This window comes from Pangasianodon hypophthalmus, chromosome 6 (assembly GCF_027358585.1).
Source record: "Pangasianodon hypophthalmus isolate fPanHyp1 chromosome 6, fPanHyp1.pri, whole genome shotgun sequence".
NCBI classification, from domain to species: domain Eukaryota; kingdom Metazoa; phylum Chordata; class Actinopteri; order Siluriformes; family Pangasiidae; genus Pangasianodon; species Pangasianodon hypophthalmus.
Window position 1 is genome coordinate 13,324,397 of NC_069715.1, and position 24,724 is coordinate 13,349,120.

At 38.2% G+C, this 24,724-nt stretch overlaps 1 long non-coding RNA gene across 2 annotated transcripts in view; it reads left to right on the forward strand.

Moving 5' to 3' along the window:
- LOC128318500 (uncharacterized) overlaps positions 1-24,413 on the forward strand; it is a 41,989-nt gene extending 17,576 nt beyond the window's left edge. For both annotated transcript variants that reach the window (XR_008301872.1, XR_008301873.1), the window contains one exon: positions 21,187-24,413. This is a non-coding gene — a long non-coding RNA (uncharacterized LOC128318500). The remainder of the gene's footprint in view (positions 1-21,186) is intronic.
- Positions 24,414-24,724: the final 311 nt, after the last annotated feature.

Here is a 24,724-nt window from a genome sequence, read left to right on the forward strand (position 1 = left end):
CTCTCTGATGTCTTATTTTGTCTTGGGGCTTTTAGTTTTCTCATCTGCTCCACGTCGGTAGCAGGGACAGCGAAGCAAACAAGAGGGGGATTCGATCCCAAAACCGGGAGGCAGGGGAGAGGAAGATTTGTGATGTGCTCATGGTAGTGGTGGTCTCATGCTGAGCATGGAGATTGAAGAAAGAGCAGCCAGAGCACACACAAAGAGCAGGGATGCTAGAGGAGAGCAGGAACTGTGATGTCTGGAGTGTGGGGAGAGGGATACACAATTCTGTTGTTGTTTTAACTTTGAAGATCACAGCAATGTTGCGTCCCTGTGCCCCCACTCCCAGATGCCTCCTCAATCTAAGACTATTCTGAACGATCAATCTTCTGTGTGTGTTCCGAACACACACACACACACACACACACATACACACACATTGCAATCACTCTGCAACTTGCTGTTCTATATACACTTTGTGCACTTAAATTTGATATCATACGAAGCAAATATACATTACTTTATAGGGCTTGTGACACAAAAGTAATGCCACATTGCAGTGACTTCTGGGAAATCTGCACTATTTCTTCCTTTTTCATTAAAGCAAGGTAGCTAGCTAATATTATCTAGTGAGCTTCTTGCAACTAGCAATCTCACTAGAGTTTCTTTTCAAATTTGGGGTTATTATGGTAAAAATATAGACAATGGAATATCAGTTCACAGTTTTTCTGTGTGGAGAAACTATGTGATTTGATCAACTGAGGATCTGAGGAAAATGTAGACATTTTTGGGTTTGGGGCAGTTAGCAGTCAGGGGCAATTATATTTGGGATTTAGGGCAATTAGAGGTCGGGGTATTTATTTTAGTGCTTTAGGGCAATTAGAGGTTGGGGCCAGTTAATTTTTTGTCTGATCAGTCCCACAATGAAATTCATTGAAACATTAATTTCCCAGCCCTATTGTTATCTTCTCATATGGACCAAAACCCACAATTTATTTATTTATTTAACAATTTATTTATTTAACCTTATAGTATGTGTTTGCATATAATGCCATTTGTAATTTGCATGTAACCCCACAGTCATTTTTGGCTTCACCAGATCCTTATGAAGGAATTATGGGATTGTCTGAAGAACAGTAAACACTCACAACAGTTTTATAGCTATATCGGCATGTAAATATTTGTCGATATTGATGTAGCTTGGTTTTTTCCCCACATTTGTAGTATTTCTAATCTAGTGCATATTTTTTTTATTGGGGAGTAGCTAGGTACATGTAGTGAGGTGCCCCGCCACTATGTACTGAATTATTTCACAATTATTTCCTCTTTACACAGTATATTAAAGTGAACTCAAATTTACGAGTCATACCAACTCTTGCCTCATTATTTGACTATTCTTTAGAATTTGGCTATTCATGTTTCGTGCTCAGTTGTGTTATGACCATTGCCCTCCATAAAATCATGACTTTTGTATTGTGTATTGGATTGTCATCTAATAAGTCTCCAACACACGGATCCTAAAACCTCTCCTGAGTCTTGTGTGTTACATTCTTACTGTTTTGGTTTCTTGGTGTTTAGTTTTGGCATACTGTGTCAGAATGCTTCCTATAGAGTCATTCATTCTATTAAAGCATATACAGTATATGACATGCACCACATTTAATTATATCTAATATAAAGTAGAATATTGTGCTATTTTTCCCACATTTTCAATGCACTGGAAAATAAAATGAAAAATATTACCCCATGTCTTTCTGTGATTAAGTTTCTATGGAAAGGCAGAAAAATGTTCTAATAAAGAATGGAGATAGAGGAAGAATAAGAGGCTGTGTGAAAGCAGAGAGACGTCAGCGTTATCTCTCTCTCCTCCACATTGGCCTTGGGCTGTCTCTCTTGTTTGCTGAAGGTTGAGTCTTGGACTCGTTGAAAAGCGAGCAAACATAAGCGCCTGTTCCCAAGAGTGTTCGTGTGTCTCCTTTGTGCATGTGAGTGTGTGTGTGTGGGTGTGTGTGTGAGTGTAGTGCCACAGCCTTGCTGCTTCTGCAGCAGTGTACAGGAACAGGGTCCACACATACACGCAAAGCATTTGCGACTGACCCATCTAATAAAGACATGTAAGAGTGCACCCTGAAAAGCTATTCAGCCTACACTGCAGCAAAAAACTCTCCACACTGTAGTCTCTGCCACTGATTAGAAATATATATATACTTCCCTTTATCCTTCACTTAATATACTTTTCTATTTTTTCATCTTCGCTTCACCCTCTTATGGCTTTCTCCCTCCTTCTATTCCTGACACACTTTCTCCCTCTCCTTTTGTTTTATCTCTCTGCCCGTGTCTCCTTCCTCTGGTTCAGATTTGTCTTTATACATTCCCAAAGAGCAAGCAGACAGGGTCTTGTCATCTCAAAGGTTATGTGGCTAATAGAAGCCCCATTGGATAGGAAATTGTATAACTTGTCTGAGGGAAGATGTCTATTTTCTCACCTCAGCACCAGTGTTTCCGTGTCTGTTCCTTTTTAAATGAACAGCTAGCCAAAAAGGGCTGATGTAAGCAGGAGTTTCTGTTTGTCTAAGATAAAGTATCTAATATTGAAGCAATGGGCCAGACAGACCTAAAGCTTGTCACCACAGCCTCTTTTATCATCATCATCATCCGCAGCAGCAGCATCATCAGCATCATCACCCACTTCCTCTTTGCTAATAATCTGGACTTGTGGTTTATGTTAGCCTGGCATAGAGACATTTGTTTACATAGAGGGGATTTTCATTGATTGTGACAAATTAAGCTTGAAAGAAAGAAAGAAAGAAAGAAAGAAAGAAAAGCAATATGTGTGTGTGTTCTTGTGTGTCTACACTACGTCTCTTTCAGGGATTGAAAATACTTGAGTAATTGTCGTTTCTGTACTTAAGTATCATTTTGGTGTATTTATATTTTGCTGGAGTATTATTGAAATTGAATGCTTCTACTCTTACCTCATTACATTTACAAGAAAAAAAAAACTTTTTTAGACCATCAAAGTGCTTGTATCAAATCTTGAAGGTCTCTTATTTTCTCATCCAGCCAATGACTGTATATTATATACCAGTGCAATGGGCTCAGTTTAGCATTCAATCAAGTTTATTAATATAGGTTAAAACTATTAAGAATCATGCCATTTTCATCATCTGCAGTGATCTTCTCATGCTACACAATGTAGTTAATGCTATAGCTATCCATGTGCGTACATCTGAAAATGGATACGACGCCAGGCTGCAGTGTTGAACTTGAGGATGTCCCTGGCCCTACTTCAGTAAAATGTTTCAATATGCTGGAGTAAGAAAAGTCTCTCCTTTGCCTCCCTAGAAGACATGAACGCCATTTAATTTGAAAAAGCATGTTGAGGTAGGTTTTACTAAATTGCTGACGTTAACTGGCTATATTTAACTTCATTGACTTGTTTTCTTTGCTAATGCCAAATGTTACACTAGCATAGTAGCTATTATCCAGTAGCTATGATAATTTGGCTAGACAGCAAGTCAAATTCTAACTAATGGTAAATATTAGATATTTACATGATATATTACTTCTGATTAATTTATTATCAAATTACATATCATTAGTCATGCATATTACCAGCAAACGTAGAGAGACTGAATGTTTTTCAGGTGTAAATGGCGGAGAGTAAAATTTCAAAACTATTATTATCTAACAGTTTTTAAAAACATGACATTAACTTAATTTCATCAGTTAAAAACATTTACTTTTTTAGTACTTGAGCACACTTAAAAGTAGCAACTGTTTAACTTTCACATTTTTGGCTGGATACTGTTTAATGATGTTTAACTGAATAGTAGTTTGAAACATTATCTATATAGGTTTATCACCTCTGGTCTCTTTTTTTTTTGTTCTGGAAAGAGAGAAAGACCAGTGACAGAAATCAAGGTTGAATAATGAAACAGACTTAATGGTGTAGACTGTTGTGGTGTGGATGTTATGATGTTAAGATTAAAATGCATTTTCTTCCATTGTATCTTTTAATGTTATCTGAGTTCCTTAAGTAACACAGTGGCCTACAAATATCTGAGAAAAGCATGAAATTATTGTGGCTACTATATTTTTCATTAGCTGGCTACTGTATTTCTCATTAGCTGGCTTATTGGCTGTCATACAAAGCAAATGTTTCCGGTTACACTGCCAGCACATACACTGGGGTCAAAAAGTCTGAGACCACATTGAAAATCTGTTATTTTTTCATTTAACATTGAAAATAAACAGAAGCTTTTAGAACTGTAAAATATTTAAAACAAAAAAGTAAATGTTCAATATCTTGAATAGTTAATATTCAAGATTCTGCACTGTTTCTAGGTCCCTATTTAAATGTACGCAAATGTGTGATATTGACCATATTAACTGCGAAGGTCAGATTTTCCTCATGCCTAATCTCTTCTATCTCTGCACGTGTTCAGACAACACTCTGATGGATTTGATCTAAAATGGATCATAAGGTTTTGCACAAACTTGTGGACTCCATGCCAGTTCAAGTGTACACTATCATTCAAGTAAAAAAAGGGGACATACGAAATACTAAAAACCTCTGAAATTCATGTAAATATATGAAATTTGTCAATTTCAGTCATATAATTTGTAATGAAAATTATGCAAAGAGAATGAGAATGCAAAATAGAAGCATTTTCATTGGTGTTCTGAGAGTTTTGGCCCCTACTGTATATTTAAAGTCATATTTAGTGTTCACTGTTCATATGACTTAGTATAAATGAACTGAACCCTAAAATGAGCTGTGATTTTGTCACTGAATAAGAATAAAGTGCTGTTTCTACATTTAACATTCAGTGCTACACACATTCACCTTAACTGTGTTTACAGTATTACTAAGATTTTTTTTTTTCATCTGCATGGCCTTCCCATGATAATGTTATCCTAATGAATTAGTATTCTCAATATCTTAAAGATGCAAGTGTTAAAATTCATATTGATTACAATTATTTTTTTCACTAGCCTCGTCATCTCTGTACTTTTTCATTACCGGTGTACAGAGCGTCAGACTGTCATATTTATTTAAAAGCAGGAGGGAGATTAAATCTTTATTATCATTGCATCTTGTTCTTGCTTCTTGCTTTTTTTTGCAAACACGAAATGGATAATATGTTAAATATGTTATACTAAATGCTTGTGTGCTTTTAAAACACGGGTCCCTATGTTGTAATATGTAGTGAGATTCTGAGCCAAAAAATGTGCCATTTAGCATGTTCTCATTAGAAGGAAACACTTAGATGTTTGTCATGGATAACAGGATTTTTACCTCAAACCAACAATGTAAATAAAGCTCTAATCTCTTTTTAATTGTTGATGCAGAATGGCACACTGCACAGACACACCCACAGCCACCTCCTATCTGTCTCTCTCTCTCTCTCTCTCTCTCTCCAAATCTTTAACATTCATGTGTAAACATTCATGGACCTAATCAGAGCCTCGCACCTGCAGCCTTAAGCATTCACACAGAAGAATGTGACAAGCGTCTTCCTCTCTGCTTCACACCATTTTCCTCACACCCCAGCTCAGCGAGTGTGTGATGAAGATTCTGCTGCATGGCAGATCCAGAACCAGCAGGGGAGATGCCTCAGTGCGTCACATAAATTAAATAGACTGTGTCATTAATGGTACGCATGAAGCTATTGTTAGGTATGTTCTCAAAACAGAGCACTGGTTGAAAGAACAGAGAATTTGATTAAAAACTAAACAGCAGTATGAGCTACCATTAAGTGTAGATCTATATAATAATAATTTGATTAATTTGATGCTTGTTTTCTTTTTTCCTTGCAAAAGCATGAACAGAAACCATTTCCTCATTGGTCATGGTGAATTAAATCATAGTACACTATATGGCCAAAAGTATGTGGGCCCCTGACCGTAACACCCCTATATAATTTTTGAACATCCCATTCCTAAACCATGAGCATGAATATGGAGTTGCTCCCCTCCATTCTTCTGGGGAGGCTTTCCACTAGATTTTGGGGCATGGCTGTGGGGATTTGGTCATTCAGCCACAAGAGCATTAGTGAGATCAGGTCACTGTGAGATCGGGACACTGATGTCGGGTGAGGAGGCACACACTCGGTGTTTCAGTTCATCCCAGAGGTGCTTTGTACACAAGGGAATTGTTATGCTGGAACCTGTTTGGGCCCTTTAGTTCTAGTGAAGGGAAATTTTTAATGCTACAGCATACAAAGACATTCTAGACAATTGTGTGCTTCCAGCTTTGCAGCAACATTTTGGGGAAGGCCCACATTAGGGTGTGATGGTCAGGTGTCCATATACTTTTGGCCATATAGCATATGTACAGTATATACAAATTCAAGCAAACTTCACCTGAAATTTTTAACTTGGTAAAAAATTATCTAGTGTTCATGAAACATTTTTTAATCTTATCCTAATATATATTGTACACTGCAAGCAGTGGCATCAGGAGTATCAATGCGCTTCTGACAATTCTCTCCTGACTTTCAGAAGTCACAGTGCAGAGTGCATGCCCTCCCTAACAAAAACCATGATGGAGAATCACAACATCTTATTTATTATTGCTGTTTTTTTCTGTTCATAATAGAGTAAGGATATGTAATTGACTTAAAAGTGCTTTCTTGGATCAAAATGCAAATTTGACTGGAAGAGTACAACTGTGTTGGAGTTTGAGTGCTCTCTGTTAGCATACAGTCTGCATGGCACACACAGGTTTCTACCAACCTGCCATCACACAACACAAAAGATGTGGATTTATCTTTTGAATTCTACCTGGCCTCTATGTACGTCTCTTGGTTCAAGGTAAACTGAGTTGCCATGGTTGCGCTTGCCAGCTCACTCTACCTCCTTGGACCTTTCAGTGTATTTTTTTCTTCTTCTCACATTTCTTTCTGTTCTCAAGGGCATTTCTGTAATAGCTTAGAGTGAGAGACCAAAGGCTTTGTAACAAACAGCTCGAACAGCATTCATACGCTTATTGAGTCCAGAACTATGACAGGAGATGCAGTAGAGCAAACTTTATTCCACTTTCATTCTTTGTGTTTGTGTGTACATGTATGTATGAATGTATGTGTGTGTGTGTGTGTGTGTGCGTGTGTATGTATAAGTGAGTTTCTTGCAGGAATCTGGCTCTCTGACTTGATTTGACCTTTCCTCATTAATCTCCTCCAGAGAGGAGATGAGCAGCATTAATCTCTAGCCTGGTGGGAACCTTCTCACTAATGCCCACTGAACTGACCACAGGCCTGCCACAGCCAGCAGACCCCACTGCTCACTGCAGAACTATCTCTCCCCAGAGACTTGGCCAGCACCAGATTCAGATAAAGTCTTTGCTCCTCTGAGACTCTGCCTCTGCCAGCAGCCCCAACATCATCAGACTCTATTTGGGCTTGTTTCCCTGGATTATACATTAAGGCAGCCAAATACACTGCAGCAAACGTCTGTGCCAATAGAGCTTGTGCCCATACACAGGATTTACTAGCCAAAAGACTCAACTTTGTTGCTTCCTTTAAAAGCAAGACAACAAACATTCAAAAGGCCAGATGTCTCTTTCAAATAAAAAATTTCTGGCATCTTTTTGAGCCAACAGGCTGTACGTCAGTCAATCAATCATGTTTAAAAGTGGTCCGATGTCATCTCTTATAAGAGCAACTGCCAAATGTTTAGACATTTTTAACTTAATCACATATTACCAGTAAGATGCTGGGTTGGGAAAGACAGAATCTGAGCTTTGCCATTGCAGTGCTTCTTCTCTTTCGTTGGCCTTGATGAGATTATGGGAGCTGCATTACCAATGTAATTGGGTGCAGTGAACAAATTTGCTACAAAGATAATAATACAAGCCAGGTTGCACAACTGGCAATCACTTCATACATGAAGAGTAATAAAATTTCCTATACAGCCTTAGTAAATGGCACAGGTTTAAAGTATCTCCACAGTCCAACGACATATTGTACATTATTTATCTCGCTCCATCTGAACACTGGCATGAGGGGCAGGAGGAGGGGGAGGGTGCATTACTTTTATAACATTCACTACACAATATGCTTTAAAATAGCAATACCTAATTCAGCTCTTACACCATGGACAATTGCACAATAAATCCAATATTATTGATTTAAATACACTGGATCATAATCATACATTCATATTCATGTTATGGGCACCACAGTGGCTCCAAGTTCCCCGGTTCTATTATGAACTCAGGTTACTGTCTGTATGAATGTTTGGATGTCTTGTCCATGTGGTTTTCGTCTGGGTTCTCTGGTTTCACGACACCTATCAAAAACATGCCATGAGGCACACTGGCTACTCTAAATTGTCCCTAGGCATGAATGAGTGTATGACTGTATGTATGGATGATGCCCTGTGACTGACTAACATTCCAACCATGGTGTATTTCAGCCTCACTCCCAGTGTTCCCTGGATAGATCCAGCATAAGAATGATAATGTGATTACTGAAGATGAACATTCATTCATCCTCAGTAATCACGTTATCATCCTTATGCTGGATCTTCATTTATGACAGTGGTGATATTCAGCCAAGCATCTACACTATTACTTGGTAAGGTGAAGCCATTTGTTTTCTCTTCTAAGCATATTGAGGGCTCTGCAGATCTGTATGGTTCTGCATGGCTAGGCAGTGCATAAATGTAAACACAGCTAATAGTATTTTGCACACTGTAATAAATGAACCAGTGCGCTCTTAGTTTGTTGTTAAAACATCTTACTGTTAACATCTGTGAAATCATGCTGTCAGTCTAGGAGACTCCATATGAGCTCTTCCATCCCTGACTGGTCCTCTCCTGCTGTCTCCGCTGGCAACCCTCTCCTCATTATCACCTACATCCATGTCGTTAATCTTGTAATTAGTACCTGTAGTCCCTGTACTAGGCAAATAGTGAGAGTTCCTTGGTTCCTGAGGGGTTAATCTTTATGTTCCCAATTATTATTGGTATAATGGCCACCATATGTACTCTATTTTGTTCTTGGTCATTTTAGTAGACAACTCTTTCTGGTGAACCTTAGCTATTTAATTAGCACATGAATCTCTGAGGGTCCCTCTCTGTAGGAGTCAAAAGTAACAGCTATTTGGCGTGAACTTTAGTGTAATTTTTCAAAGCCAAAGTCTGCGATCTACTGATGCACTAAGCAGCAAAAACATTCATTTTTCATTTCATGAAAATTTCATTTACCTGTTACATTTCACTCAGAAACATAACTGCAGCAGTACTTTGGATTGTTTTGTCTCTTTTAGTTACAAGTTGCATGAGGTTGCATGTTAGTTACTGTACACAGTTTATCCATTAAAGTAATAACAGTGCAAAAATTTCTCTGGTCCAAAGTGTTGGTTGATTATTTTTTCATCAGTAAAACTTTCAATCATGCTAAAATGGCTATCGTTGGTGTTCTTTGCAAGCGCTTTGCAAAGATTTCAATGGAGAATGTACATTTTATTTGAGTGTTTACTGTGTTAACTTGGTCATTATTTTTATTTACGTACTACCATGTTAACTTTAGTCCCTGGAGGACTAGTGGTTAGGCCTCGGCGCTCTCACTAGGAACCAACCCCAGCCACTGGGGTTGCAAAAGACAGTGCACTTCCAGTGCTGGTCCCAAGCTTAGATAAAACTGGGGAGGGTTGCATCAGGAAGGGCATCCGGCATAAAAAATGTGCCAAATCAAATACACGGACTAATGATCCGCTGTGGCAACCCCTAACAGGAGCAGCCAAAAGAAGAGCAAGAAGAACAGTACCATGTTAACTTTAGCATCATTAAGTAACTTGTGTGTGTGTGTGTGTGTGCATGGTGCCTTATGATGGACTAGTGTCCCATTCATGTTGTATTCCTGCCTCATGCCCATTGTTCCCAGGATAGTCTCTCGATTCACCACGACCCTGACCAGGATATAGTGGTTATGGAAGATAAACGAATGAATGAAAAAGCTTAAGCAAGGTACAGTTGAATTTTGTGTGTAATTATGTGTTTGCTAGAGTTAGCCTTAGCTTATTGGCTACAGTGTCATTAGTTTGGTGTTTATGCATGTCCAGTCCTTTGTGAACAAACTCACTAAGATGTTAAGCCATTAATTAATATACTAACTACACAGATGTGTATCTGTTTGCTTTGAGGAATCACTCACAACAGTTGTTCTGATCATTCAGCTTGTGTTACATGCACTCTACCTCAGCGTCATTCACTTAAACTGAGCAATCAGTTGAGGATAGTAACGAAAAGGGTATGTGAAAGAAAGAAAAAAGAAAGAAAGAAAAAAGAAAGAAATTTCCCTTTAAATGGACATTTGAAGTTCTTACTTGACACTCCATAGAGGTTGCAGTTTTTTGTTAATCAGAAAGTTTTCCATCCGCTTTTACATTTATCCTTCCAGGTCATAAATAGTTTTGATTATGGATTTGCTCACAAATCCTTTACCTCTCTTTATGGCTTTTCAAAAAGCTGAAAATCAGTTCAATGAAATTTGCAGTGAGACCACATGTCTTATGATGTACAAATATATACCGTCTCTGATCGGTATATAATGTATGGCCCTAATGGCCCGATATGCCAACATTCTGTGCGGCAGAATGGCACCTTTATGCCCTGTGTACTCAATGTCTAAGATGACTCATGCAATTCACAGTATCATGAAGTGACCCATGACTCAGTTCATCAGATATGTGTTTCCATACTCACCTCTACCTCTCCTGCAGCCCCTGCCATCACCTGGTTGGAAAGCCAGGCAGGGCACCTTAACCCCACCCAAAAGTCTTTCCTTAACCTTCTGCTTCTCCTTGTCCTGTGGTGAGGAATCTATGGCATTTTCACACTTTGTCTGAAAGCTTGAGGTCATTCCCAATTCTGTGTTCATTTTGGGGAAGGTGTCATCATTCCAGGTTTGTTTTCACATGCACAAATTCCTTTTGAACCATTAATTGCAAGAACTATTGCACAGTTTTAGATTGCACTTCTGCTGTGTATAAGATCCTTGCAAAATAGAGATTACATCTGTTTATTGGGGTTTTTTTTTCAATCATTCATCATCAGTAATCCTGGTTAGGGTTGCAATAGATCTGGAGCCTATCATAGGAACACACGGCATGAGGCACCATGCACTCATACATTAATCCACTTATTCAGAATTAGAGTCAATTTTACTGTAGCCAATCCACCTACAAGTAATTTTTCAGGAGGAGAGAAGAAACCAGAGAACCCAGAGGAAACCTAAGCAGATATGGGAGAACAGGTGAAACTCCACACAAATAGTAACCCGAGCTCAGATTCAGTGACCAACTTGCACCACCATGCTGCCTTTATTGGTCCTTATGAAAGTTTATTTAACTGAAGTATTATTTATTTAATAAGTTTTTCTTCGGTTTGTTCAACAATGTTAGTGGTTTGGATGAATCCTAATAGTGGAAGCTGCTTGTTTATAACCTACAGTTCAGGCAAAAGTTTACATACAGCTAGGCTAAAGACAGTCAAACTCATTTTTTATAAATCCACACATTTCAAGTTACCATATATTTCCTCTGTTAGAGTATCTACTTTATTTCCATAAGAAGTAATTTCAAAGTTTAGCTTTTCTTTACAAAATCAAGTTACATACAGTTTGTAAGTATTTGGTAGTATTGCGTTTTAATTGTTTAACTTGAAGTAAACACTTAGGTTGCCTTCCACAGACTTCTCATAATACTTTGCTGGAATTTTTGCCCGTTCCTCCTGATAGAACCCGGTGTATCTCAGTCAGGTTTGTGGGCCTCCTTGCTCGGACACATTTTTTTTTTTTAGTTTAGTCCACAAATCTTCTATGTGACTCAGTTCAGGGCTTTTTGATGGACACTCCAGTACTTTCATTTTGATGTCTTTAAGGCATTTTGTTACAACTTTGGATGATGCTTGTTCTGCTGGAAGATCCATTTGTGACCGAGCTTTAACTTTCTGGCTTGACTTTTGCGTCAGTATTTCTAAATAATCCCCTGATGACATCAGTTTTCCGAAGTGCATCCATCCCTTTTCCAGCAAAACGCCCCATAAAATGATGCTGCCACCCTCATTCTTCACAGTTATAATGGTGTTCTTCAGATTAAAAGCCTCATCCTTTTACCTCCGTAGTTAACGCTGATCATTTTGGCCAAACAATTCAATTTTTATTTCATCTGACCAGAGAATACTCCTCCAAAAGGTCATGCCTGCAAACTCCAGTCTGGCATTTGGTTTGTCTTGGAGTAGGGGCTTCTTCCCTGTGAGACAGCTTTTCAGGCCATGGCATTGTAGGACTCTCTTGATGGTGGATGTACATACTTTGGTAGCTGATGCCGCCAACTCCTTCACCAGTTCTTTTGTTGTTGTCTTGGGGTTCAGTTGAACCTTTCAGACCAAGGTTTGTTTATTCCTAGGAATTCATTTGTGCCTCCTCCCAAAATCATGCAGTATCTGTGTAGTCCCTAGATTTTAATATTTGCATACAATTGTTTGTACAGATGCTTGTAGTACCTTCTGTTGTTTGGAAATTGCTCCTAAGGAGGTTTTTAGAGGGTTTTCTGAAGCCTTGGCTGAATTGCTTCAATTTTCCCATAGTATCAGAAGCAAAAAGTCACTGTCTCTAAATAAATTGGATGCACTCCCAATTAATTCCTAATGATGACAATTGACCAATCAGAAGCTTCTTAAAGTCATTACATCAATTTCTGGAATCTTTCAGACTGTTTAAAGACATAGTCTACTTGGTGTATGTAAACTGAAATAAATTTGTGCCTAAATGATTAGTAAGTAGAGGCTGTAACTGACTTGCCAAAAGAAATGTATGGTAACATGCAATGTGTGGAATGTGTGAAAAGCTGAGAGTGAATATCTTTATCCAAGGTTTATGTAAAGTTTTGGCCTCAACTGTGTATATAAAAAATCTCATTTGGATTGTCGTCATTTGCATTTTTAAAATTTTCTTCACATGATTTATCTAGGAGGCATTCTTTTTTTTTCTGCCGAATCCTGTCAAATGTGTCAGTGTGAAACCTGAAATAGGAAGTAATGTGACAAGTGACTTGCTGCCCAGCCCCAGGAGGGCATCACTTTTATGCACAGTGTGTCAACACCACATTTACTTGAAGTGAATCCCAGGGTACTATTTTAAGGTGGACCAAAGATCAGCTCCAAGGATTGCATCCGGGTTTGGAAATGGCTTTCACACTTGACCAATCGTACTGTGCTCTCAGTGCCAATAGACTTGGGTTCCAAAAAACAGAGCAAGTGTGAAAATGCCCTTATATGCAGCATGTTTATGAGTCACTATGACTCCACTGATTTTATCCCTGAACAAAAGAAACAACATTGTATTGACTTTGGACTGAAGAGATATTCCACTGTTACTAACTCGGGTATAAGAATGGCACTTTGTGTAGCAGTTGATGTTATGCTTGGAGCACATAGAATGAGTGAGACTCAGATTTGCCCAGACAGAGAGTGTAATCCAACATCTAATAGGTAGAGACATGCATACACTAACACTCACACAGCACACTGAAGCACACACACATACAGATTCTATGCTATTAAAGGTGTCACCATGCTCACATTGAATAAGGTTGTCAATCATTGAGCCTGAGAGTGAATATGAAACTGAATGTGTGTGTCTATCCTTTGCTTGACGTCAGCCTCAAACACATGTCTCTTCAACATCTTTCACTTCCTTTCCTCATTTCCTTCTCCTGCTCCCTCATTTCACTGCCTCCTCTTTCTTCTTTTCTTCCCACCAACCCCTTTCTAACCTGCCAAAATATCACAATGCATTTTCATCCCTTTTTTGTTTTACGTGCTGTGTCATTGATCAATGCGGTCCAAATGCCAGGACTCCATCACAGTTACAGCGTGTGATAGCGGGGCACGGCTGCGGCCCAGTGGAGCCTATCTGTTCCATCTCAGTCTCTCGGGCGAAATGTCGCTCTGGGAGAGCGAGCGAGGCTAAACCAACATATGTCAGCCGTCCTGTCATCCCTTGTTGGGCTGCCCGCTGTGGGGTGTGTGTCTGCGTGTGTATTGGGGAGCGGGTTGAGGGGTGATTTGACAAGCAATGCAGTCATGGCTGAGTGCTCTCAGAGGCCGCTCCAGGGGAGCGAAGGGGCGTGAAGGCGGTGTATGTATATGCTTGTGAGGCGCATGTGGAGAAAAGGTGAAGCAGTGCTGGTGAAGAGTCACTGTGTGTGGTGTCCCCTCCTGGCAGTAGTGCTAATCACCCTCTCTGTGGCACATACCCTGCCGATTAAACATGAGCTACTGGGATGGGGATCAGAGTCAGAGGCCCCTTCTAAATAACACTGTATCTGGCTCGCTAGAAGGAAGCAGCTTATACATTCAAGCAATAACCACCCTGAACTGCATGAACTGCCATGTGATTGACAAGCTGCTAGAGCTGTCTGTGATTAACAAGAATAGCAAAACAACACAGATTTCCTCCTGACACCATAATACTGACAAGAAAAGCAGACAAGGAAAAAAATGTAATCTTTCTCACACTTTTGCTTCTCAATATGTGTGTTGAGTACTAATTATGTTCATCCTATAAAGTTATTACCTGTCTTTGTTATGCCTTGGGCTCTGGATGACAAAAATAAATTGTTATCAAAAATGTATGGCGAGCCGAGCTCACACTTTGGCTCTGTGTTCCCTGGGAAAGAGCCATACAATACAGAGCAAAGCAAATAATTCTCCAGCAGATTAGAATTGAATTTCAATTTGCTAGGAAAACGGCACTCTGCTCTATGTCAATATGCAGCAAGTCTCAGTTTTCCCTGGGAGACAGACATGCAACCTGCCTTCTAGTCTGAGCTATAGAACCAACTAATACAAGGCATCCCTATTACACACATTCTATTTGTCTGTATTTTTTTCTATTAGTCCAAGGTGATGGAGTTAATTGAGACATTTGCTTTGTCTTTATAGACTGACCTGGTTTATTTCCCAGGTAGATTTGTGTAATCTCCAGAATGATTTTATCATTTACTTTTTTTTAAAGTTTTGTCAGCTTTTAAATATCAATATTTTATATCTTTTATAGTGAAGATCTAATTTATCATTAATAAAGTGACACTGATTATAAGGGAAATGAAAAAGTACATTGTCACAGGTTGATGAAAATTCCAACAAGGCCTATAGAAATTGAAACAACATTTGAGCACTTATCAGTCACCAAGAGGGACATAATGGGTGATAACATTGAAATCGTCATACCTCATTAAAGAGAAACCCATCAGGCCGAAGAACAATAGCTTTTTGTGAAATACAATCTACCCAGACTAACCTTGAATACTATACAATCCAGCGTAAAGTTGGTATTGGCCCCATCAGTTATTATCTAATGTCTCCTGCTATCTGCTGATGAATTAGGGGTATTTTCCTCTTTATTTTGTTGTGTGTTGTGACCCTCATTCTGTGACAGTGCTCTTATATCTCCTGCTCCGGTGGGAATACTGCTTCCTACATTACGCTCCAGCTTTCAGATGAAGATGTATCGCAGGTGACCTCGTAACTGATGGGAGCAGTGGAGAGATGCAAGGAGCATAACTCCTTAATTCCCCTCTGCTATCATTTTATACAAAAATGTGTGTATGTGTCATTGTAGATATGTATGAATGAGTGCATGCATTTGTCCTTGTATAAGAGTTTGAATCTGCATGTGTCTCTGCCCAGCTTTTTTTTTTTTTTTTCTGTAAGTGCCTGGTTGCACTCAGTTTTTCCGTAATGGAGCTGTGCATGCTAATGTGTGTGACTTGTGCAGTGTATATGTCCTCCTGAAATGGGCAGAACTTTATTTGGTAGGCATTAGTAGACCAGTCAAAGACATAAATGAAGGGCTAATATTCTACCAAGTATAAGTAACCGCATTTACAACAAGCATAATAATGTACTGTATATTTGGAGAGATGTAACGTTTACCTTTGATATACTATCATGTCTAAGTACAGAGCACTGGGTGTGAGGCAGGTATCAAGCACACACAGAGTCCCACACTCTTTCATACCTAGGGGCAATTTAAATTAGCCAGTCCCCATACAAGCATATTTTTGAGAGGTGGGAGTTCCTTTTGATATACTATCAAGTCTAAGTAGGGACCTACTGTATATTTGAAGTGAAATACTCTATTGTAATATTAATATTCCAGCCAATCCATCTGTCATCTTCTAGGAGCACATGTGAAGTAAGTGAAAGTTTTAATACAGAATACCAATATGTTCAGAAAACAAGACATGCATTACATACAGTATATCATATACCGTAACAAATCATATACCAAGCATTTAAAATAAAAAAAAATTAATTTATAATGTGGATAAGATATTTCAATCTGTTTTACACAAATATTTTTTTAAACTTGATTTTACTGTGTTGCTCTTAAGCCAAAACATGAAAAGTAATTTACGTCAGTTAAACTGCTCAGTGTGAAGTAGACAGTAAATATTTGTTTTAGTATTAATTAGATGGTGCAGTGGTGAAGGTTTGCCCTGTGATCAGGAGATTGTGTGTTTGAATCCTGTGGAGGTCAAGCATGGCCTTGCCACCTTTAATCAGAGAAATACACTATATGGCCAACAGTAAGTGGACACCTGACTTTCACACCCATATGTGGGCCTTCCCCAAACTTTTACCACAAAGACAATGCCCTGTGCACTAAGCAATGCTTATAAAAGCACGGTTTGCCAAGGTTGTTGTGGAAGAGAAACAATTGTGAAGAAGTTAGCTAAATCAAATACAAGTGAGAATCCCTATTAAATACCCTGAGATATCAAAAAGAAATCTTTAAACAGAGAAATTTTCCTCTAGGAGGGTCTTGACTTCTTTGGCCTAACTCAGAAAATACAATCTACTTTCAGTCTGGTGTGTCTCCTCAGGTCTGCGCTGTTCCTGTTTAGTTCACACACTTCACACCTGCACACACACTCATACACTTAGAGGAAAGAGGTGAGGGTGAAAAAGTTACAGAACGAAAGCGGGAATTAAGGAGCTGTAGGTATACGTTGCAATTATGGATGTGCTTAGAGCAGGCTGGTCACTGGAGTTTTCAGTGGGATTTACTGATTTATTACATTTTCTTCTCCTCTGTAATAGTGCAGCATTGACTATGAGCCCTCAGTCAGTAATGGTTCTTTGTGTGTGTGTGTGTGGTTTTATTTATTTAGTTAGATATTTAGTTTAGTTAGTTAGTTAGTTAGTTTTTGGAGGGCATGTTTGGAGAAGTTTCGAGGAGTGAATTACTGCAACGCCATCGTTTGCTCAGTGCATCCTGGTGTTTTCACTTTTTATATAGTGCTTAACTGCTTGTTTATAATTTCAGATGAAATTATATTTATTATATTTACTATATTTGCAAAATCATGTAACTGTTAAACTATGGAGTCTTGTGTAATTTTGGTTGATAGACAAATAGACAGTATTTTGTTTGAAACACTAAGTGGCATGTAAATCCAGCTGTCTGTTTGCAATGTCACTCAAAAGTCATCTTTCTAACAATTTACGTGGTTCTTGGCTACGTTTAGTGATGAAGAATCCCAGCTTTCTAATGAAAGCTAGTGGTCTGGCTTACGAGACTAGAGCCTTGCTAACCGAAGTTGCTAACACTTTACTATAAGGTCCACAAATAAGCAATATATTAATATTAAACTAGCGCTTTCATAATGACTATTACTTAGTTCATCAAAATATAATGAAGCATATATGAATAGCCATTAATAATGGTAATAGTGAAGTGTTTACATCTTGTTAACTCGTTCTGTTAATTAATATTATGACTTACACTTACACTGACATTGTCTTTTTGTACACAATGTGGGTTAACCAAAACTTTAGGCTATTTAAGGAACTTGGGACAATTAGCAATTTGCTTTGTGAAGGCCACTAACTATGTTGCTTAAAGACAACATGATCCAAATCACTTTATCAATTATGATCAAACAGTTGAGTTGTGAGTTGATTTTTGAAGGATGAGTCAAGTGAAATCCTTTTTTTTTTTTATCCTTTGTTGCAAATAGGTGTCACAACAGTGTATACCGTTTCTACATAATCTCCATTTTGTTCAGTGGAAGTGTTCCAGCTCTTAAAGACTGTCTGGATTCAATCTCAGTCCTGCAGAATACTCTTATAAAGTGTATGTTTCATACCATAGGTAAAAATTTTAAAAAGATGTATATTTCATTTTTATTTTTAATATATGTGTTATGGGAATTGAGTGTGCTGGAAAACAGATATTCAAAAGGGTCTCAAACTTACATTATAGCCTATAATTTGAGTTAAGATAGATTATTTTCAAATAGGCTTTTCATAACATAAATAATCTTTATTAATACAGCCAAAGTCATTATTTCAATTAGCAGAAAGATTTAATAAGGTGTTATTACTTAAGTTTTACAGTTATTAATTATTAACTCATATATGACTCAGAGGCTGTTAACATATACACCTCATTATTTCCTGAGGTTCTCAAGATTAGTGTGTGTATTAATTCAACATTATAAAACTTTAGATTTATTGCTTATTTTAATTTATTGCTTATTGGTGGATCTTATAGTAAGTAGTATATAGTTAAGTGTTACCCAACTGTTACGTTAGTTTAGATGGTATAGTCCAAGTTTCTTGCTATTTGGACTAGGCTACTGTCTGCATGAACAGGTAATTAGACACACTGTATCCCAAAAGCTCTTTTTTATCATTCATGCACCTTATAGGACTTTACTTCATTGATGTAACCAAAGTGTGGACTTAGTGGAGGACCGTAGGATTTATGAGGCTATATGTGACAAAATGGAGTCAGCTCCCTTGAATAACACCCGTGACCATAGCGATAATCTGAGAGAAATATATAAATGTCATCTTCACCTGGTGTACTCTCTATTCTTATTCTATTAATATTCCACACTGTTGGGCATTTTCAATTCCATTCTTTCAGGTGGGATGTCAAAATCTCACTGGTTCCTTTAATAATTATAAACTGTTCTGGAAAGAGGCAGTGTTATAGTAGAACATGCTTGTCTAAAAATATAATGATAATAATATGAAGTGTTCAGAAGTAAGAATATAATGACAAATACATATCCTGAGCAAAAAAAAGCTTTTAATCATATGATGGTTTGGGTATCATGAGTATTGCATCCTCCCAAAATGCACACACACACACACACACACACACACACACACACACAGAGAGAGAGACTATGAGATTAAATTGGTCATTTCCTCCTTTTTCATCCTCTTTTTTCCAAACACATTCTTTGCTTTCCTTCATTAAAGCTGATGCCTTTGCATCATTCTAGTGTCATATTAGTAAAATATTAATGTACGGATTCTTGTCTGTTAAGAATTTGTTTGCTTACTTGGATATGTGTGTGTGTGTGTGTGTGTGGTAACTTTGTGTGCACTGTCATGTTGAAGAATGAACAGACAATTGAGATCGTGCTTTTTTTCTTTCTACGTATGAGCGTTGGTTTTGAGCCTTGGTGTCAAACATGAAGAAGCAGGCCGTGAAGTAATGAGGTCGAATCGGAGGAGGATAGGGCGATGAATGCAGCCACTCAGAACTTTTCAGAAGGTGCTAAGAGAACATGTAGGTGTGTGTTAGATTCAGGTGGAAGAAAAGGTGTTAGCAGACATAAGAGAGAAATGTGTGTATGGAAGAGTGATAGAAAAAGTGTGTTGTGTTTGAATGCGTGCCTCTTTTTAGAGGTGTGTTTTGGCTCTGCTGAGTGAGAGGAATGTGAGTTTTTGTCTTTCTCAAAGCGTACAGAAACTCTTTGGAGTGCAGAAACACAGCGAAATAGCTCCTTATCAAGCTTCTCTATTTTATAATTCCTGAAACATTACTGAGTAGTCATGACAGTAGCAGCACGTCCATGAAACTTTATCCATGTCAAATTCTTCAAGTACTTTTCTATTGATGAGCGACCCTGTAAAAGCAGCATTGTTCATCAATAGAAACATTCACTTAAATGGTGTACTGCTGATGTCCTTGGAGTCTACACAATACCTATACTCGTGTCTTTTCACTTTTCAGTTGAATAGTTTACACCCACACACTCATCCCATCCACAGTCACAATGTGTATACACGTGTATGCACACACTAACTCAAACAGTAAAAAGGCCTCACCTTGTCCACATCAGCCTGCCTGAATTATGTTGTGCATATCCTTATTTGGTCAGGAAGCCTGAGTTTATCTGCATAAGCCATGCTAATGTATTCTGAAGCGAAAGGACCAGACTAGAGGTGATGTTTCAGCATCCTTTAATCAGCTTTTTATGTAAAGGAACCAGGAAATGTCTCTCAGAACTGATACAGGTGCAAAGTCAGTGTGTGTGTGTGTGTGTGTGTGTTAGTTATAGACTGACTTGGTGACATGCCCAGGGAATAAAATGATCAAAGGAAACAAGGCCTTTCTTTATGGATCACTCTGTCTTTATTGTGTTTATTGTCTGTGCTCCAGTGGGGCTGAAACGCACAAGCCTTGTCAATTAAAACCCCCTGTCAGTCCTCGACACTGATAAAATACTTCTTCTTCTGAAGGCCATGTCATGCATTCACTTGTGCAGAGGTGTGTTTGGAGAGAGAAAAAGAAAGGTGTATTGAATTTATCCGAGTTGTATCATTCTATCCACTTTACTATATATTGCAGAGTTATACAATGAAAAGCTGTCCAGCATTATTTATTAACGTTTATAAAGGTACCATTTAAATCATTTGGAAATCATTTTTATTTTCAATAATTTAATACTTTTGTTTCACTATGGCAACATTTTTGTCAGGTCTGAAAGCAAGTCATTAAGCTTTATCTGTGTTAGTAACATAATTGTAGATTTAGGTATAACGTCAGTCAGCTATGTTTTTTCCAGTATCTAAATTAATTGTACCAAAAACATTCCACATGGCTTCCTTCTCGTTTCTGTACTTTAGGAAGCCATTTGGGAATCATCCTTTGATTTGGTTTCCAGTTATTTGAATTTAGGTTTCATCGCTTCCATGTTTTGACCTCATAGACAATTTAAGAGTAAATCAGACATATCACATTTACAAGCACACGTGTTTGATTTTCACCAGGGAAATGTATAGACAATAAAGCCCCTTTTCAGATAATCAGCACCTGCCTCAGAATTCACTGAGTACTTTATTCACCATTACTATTTAAAAATATTCTGTTTGTTATTTCAGGGTGGAAACACCTTGTTGATGAGAGATGTCAGAAGAGAATGGCCAGACTGGTTTGAGCTGATAGAAGGGCTACGGTAACTCAAATAACCACTCTTTACAACCATGGTGAGCAGAAAAGCATCTAAGAAACACTTTGAAACTTAAGCCTTTACATCTGCAGACCACATTAGAATGCATTCCTGTCAGAGAAAAAAACAGGAATCTAAGAATACAGTGGCACTGAAACTTGACAGTTGAAGATTGATAAAACATTGCCTGATCTTTTTCCAATCTTCACCTGCCCAGTTTTAAGTCAAGTACTTATATAACTTTACTTCTTGAATGTGACAACAAGAAGACTTGGATGTGAGCGCTGCTGCCTGGGACTTGATTTGATGTAAGGTACTTGACAACAAAATAACTAAAATAAATTGCGTACTTTATAACACAAGCAATGCCATGTTCCAAAAAAAACTGAATACTCTAAAAGGCCAGAAGAGGCCAGTAAATACTTTGTGTATATTTACACTTTTTGCATAAATAAGAGTTAAAAGTGTCAGTGTCAGTTGTTTGATAGTAATTAAAGATTTGTATTTCAGAATAAGTTAGCCTGGCTGGTAACAAAATCAAGTGCAAAATATGCATAAATTGTAAATAAGTCTTCTATAACCTCCAGACAGGAGTTTGGCTGCAAAGTCACATTGGATCTTGTTATGTCTGCAGAAAAGTGAGCACTTTATTTAACATAAAGCATCGCCTGCGATTAAGTATGGTGACGAGAGTGTGATGACTCAGGAGTACTTTGTTGCTTTATGTAATTATTGACCAAAATGCTAATTGTGTTAAACCCCATATAGTAAAAAAGACTTTGTGAGCTGCTTACATCAAGGCCTAGATGCACAATGAACAAGTCCATTTTAGCTTTGTTGAAAAAAAAAGAGGGTTAGTTTTAGTGTCATTTACATCGGATGTAAATCCACTAAGATAATGCAGCATAACATGGATTGAATTGCTTTTAATGGGATTATTGGATATGGGTCTAGTTCCATGAATGTTCTAAAGTTTGTGTATGTGTAAATGTGTGTGTATAAACAATGCAGATGTGGCATAACATGGTTTAAAATGACTATTTGGATATGGGTTCAGTTATTGTACTAAAGTCTGTGTATACAGTCCCCTCTGAAATTATTGGAATGGCAAGGCCAATTCTTTTTTTTTTTTTTTTTTTTTTGGCTATACGCTGAAGACATTTGGGTTTGATATCAAAAGATGAATATGAGACAATAGATCAGAATTTCAGCTTGCATTTCCTGTTATTTACATCTACACGTGTTAAACAACTTAGAACATGGCACCTTTGGTGGCACACCACACAATTTTAGGCAAGCAAAAGTATAGGAACAGATTTACAGTCTGAAAGTAAATAATACTTAATATTTGGTTGCATATCCCCTCCTTGCAATAACTGCTTCAATTGACCTACATCACCAAACTGTTGTATTCTTCTTTTGTGCTGCTTTTCCAGGTTCGTACCACAGCTTCTTTCAGTTGTTATTTGTTTTGGTGGGTTTCTATGTTCAGTCTTCTCTTCAGGAGGTGAAATGCATTCTCAGTTGGGTTAAGGTCTGGTGATTGACTTGGCCAGTCTAAAACTGACCACTTTTTTCCCCTGATAAAGTCCTTTGTTGTTTTGGGAGTGTGTTTTGGATTATTGTCTTGCTGCATGATGAAGTTTCTCCCAATTAGATAGGATGCATTTCTCTGTAAATTAGCAGACAGAATGTTTCTGTAGATTTCTGAATTCATTCTGCTGCTACCATCATGAGTTACATAATCAATAAAGATTAGTGAGTCCATTCCAGAAGCAGCCACGCAAGCCCAAGCCATGACACTACCTCCACCATGCTTAACCAATAAACTCATATGTTTTGGATCATGAGCAGATCCTTTCTTTCTACACACTTTGGCCTTTCCATCACTTTGGTAGAGGTTAATCTTAGTTACAGAACTTTTGTAAATACATCTCTGTATTCCTTTGTAAATTCCACTCTGGCCTTATGATTCTTACTGCTGATGAGTGGTTTGAATCTTGTGTTAGGGCCTCTATATTTCTGTCAAAGTCTTCTTCGAACAGTGCCCTGCGCTGTGGAGGCTGTTGGTAATGTCACTGACTGCTGTTTTTTGGGTTTTCTTCACAGCTCTCACAAGGGTTCTGTCATCACCTGCTGTTGTTTTCCTTGGCTGATCTGTTCCATGTCTGGTTGTTAATACACCAGTGGTTTCTTTCTTTTTCAGGACATTCCAAATTGTTATTGTCATTGGCTAGGCCCAATGCTTGCAGGCTCTGATCCATTGTCCCTCTTTTCTCAACTTCAAAATGGCTTGTTTTTCTCCCATAGACAGCTCTCTGGTCTTCATGTTGGTTTATCCTTTTTAACAAGTGCAGCCTTCACAGGTGAAACTCAAGACTAGACATTCAGAGCTATTAATTATTTAAACAGTCAATCTAACAGGGAATACCTGGGCAACAAGAAACACCTGTCAGTCACATGTTCCAATATTTTTAATCTCTTGAAAAATGGATAGGTTCAAACAAAAGGTGCCATGTTCTAAGATGTTTAACACATCTACACTAGATATAAACTTTAGGAGGGGACTGTATGTGTGAATGTGTGTAGTAACATTGCAGAAAGTGGCAGAAGCAACACCTTGTGGAGAGTAGAATTAAAGATGATGAACAACTAGAAAGCTTGAGTCTACAAGATGAGTGCACACATGCACACTGACACATACGTTATGCATAAAGGGAAACTAATAAAGACATTAAAGACCCATTAATTAAAGGCCTGGAAGTATAGCTAGTGTTAGGTACAAGAAAAATCTGGAAGGTGTGAACATAGCACCCTCATTGGCTGGTTTGTGATATGTAAAGTCTTTTGTTTGTTGATAAAAATAAAAATTCACTTCCTGCCACTCTTTTATAGATGCTGTTTCTTGAGCGATATGTTCAAAGTCTTCTGCAGGCCTTCATATATGAAGGTGTGTACTGCAGGGACGACTGGTGAAGCTAAGCTGTTTGTGCACAGAGAGCTGTGATTCATTATGACCAAGTCCAGTCATGACAAATATGCTTTGTCATCAGAAAGACAGACTCTTCTGTGCCTAGACAAACTCCATTCCTCTCTTCCCCCCCACTCATATAAACAGGTGCGCAGGGATAGAGGTGAGGATCCATCACACACACACACACACACACACACATCTCTTCACACCTCCCTGAATGCCCATCACTGACTCAATAGCGCTAACCTCATAATCAAGCTTTAATAAACATAAAGGCTGCTGTTCAAAACAGCGCCATTTGCAATTAGTGAAATGAGTGGGTGATTGTTGTACGGGGTGCTTCCACACCTCCTGATGAAATTAACGTTATTTTAGGATTCCCATTCAGTCTTGAGAACCAATGCAAGAACTCACAGGTGCCATATGGCTCTGAATTTATTATCATTTCTATGTATGTATGTGCGTACGTGTGTGGGTAGGTGGATGGGTGGCTTCA